This window comes from Myotis davidii, unplaced genomic scaffold (genome assembly GCF_000327345.1).
Source record: "Myotis davidii unplaced genomic scaffold, ASM32734v1 scaffold71, whole genome shotgun sequence".
NCBI classification, from domain to species: Eukaryota; Metazoa; Chordata; class Mammalia; order Chiroptera; family Vespertilionidae; genus Myotis; species Myotis davidii.
The window spans coordinates 4,192,821-4,194,004 of NW_006283588.1; positions in this window are offsets into that span (position 1 = coordinate 4,192,821).

A 1,184-nucleotide genomic window follows, 5' to 3' on the forward strand; every position below is an offset into this window, starting at 1 on the left:
GGAAATCCATCAGCGGCAGACCGTCTCAGGGACCAAGCTGCTGCCGGAGAGGAGACTTCGTTTCTTCAGGGTCGTGTTTCTCCAAGTGAGGTTCGATCACTTGCTTTAGAATTACCAGGAGTGCTTATTAAAATGTCAGTTTTGGGGCCCAACCCTAAACTTGCTATCTCTAAGGATGGGCCTTGGAAATCTATAGGTACCTTAAGTGATTCTTACGCATAGAAATGTGAACTATTGTTTGTTTTAAGGGTCAGAGATCTGTCAAAAGTAGAGAAGAGACTGAAAGTCTCACAACCTTGGCACGACTGGCATTTTGGGGTGGATAACTTCTTGTTGTGGTGGCTGCTGTCCTGTGCATGTGGGATGTTTAGCTGCATCCCTGGTCTCAAACCCTCTAGTTGCTAGTAGCACCTCTTCTCCTAGTGTGAGAACCAAAACTATCTCCGAACGTTGCAAAATGCCCCCCCAGGAGAAAAAGCACCCCCTGGTCGAGAACCACTGCTTTGGAGGATCAGCGTAGCAAGCATGCTCCCCATCTGAGGGGCAGAAAAGAGAACACAGCTGGGGAATGTCTAGCTATTGGAACGGGAATGCCCAGTTCTGGCTCATCTACGGTGAGAGCTCCTTCCTAAGGGTGATACTGGCAGCTCAGCTACCTTGATGAAGGCCTTGCCACCACAGCTGGTGACGTGAATACAAAGGCCGAGAACCAGGCAGGGGATGGCAGCTTCGGCCAGGTTGCAATCCTGGCTGTGCACGGGCATCAACGTGGAATTGTGAACACCCAGTGTAGCTGGACAAGTGGAATGAGAAGTTCACCAGAAGAGGACGTTCTGCCAAGAAAAGACGGGAGCCTGCAAGCGGGCCACGTCAGAACAAAGTCTTGCAAACAAGACTTAATTATTTAGAGGCAGAACTTCCCTTGAGGTGATAAATAGTCCATAAGGACATGGAAAGTTCAAGGGAGGGTGCTCTGCTGCAGGTGGAGAGTCTTTGTAAAACAGGAAATTAATAGTGTAATGTATAACTTAGCTCTGATGATCTCACAAGCATGCTTGTTAATCATTGTTACTTGCTGTACTCCATTGTTGTTTGCTGTACTCCCTAAATAAAAGCCATGAGGGATTTGGGGGCTTTGCTACTTGCCTGAGCGAGCAATAGCCCTCTGCTTCTCTCAACTTGAT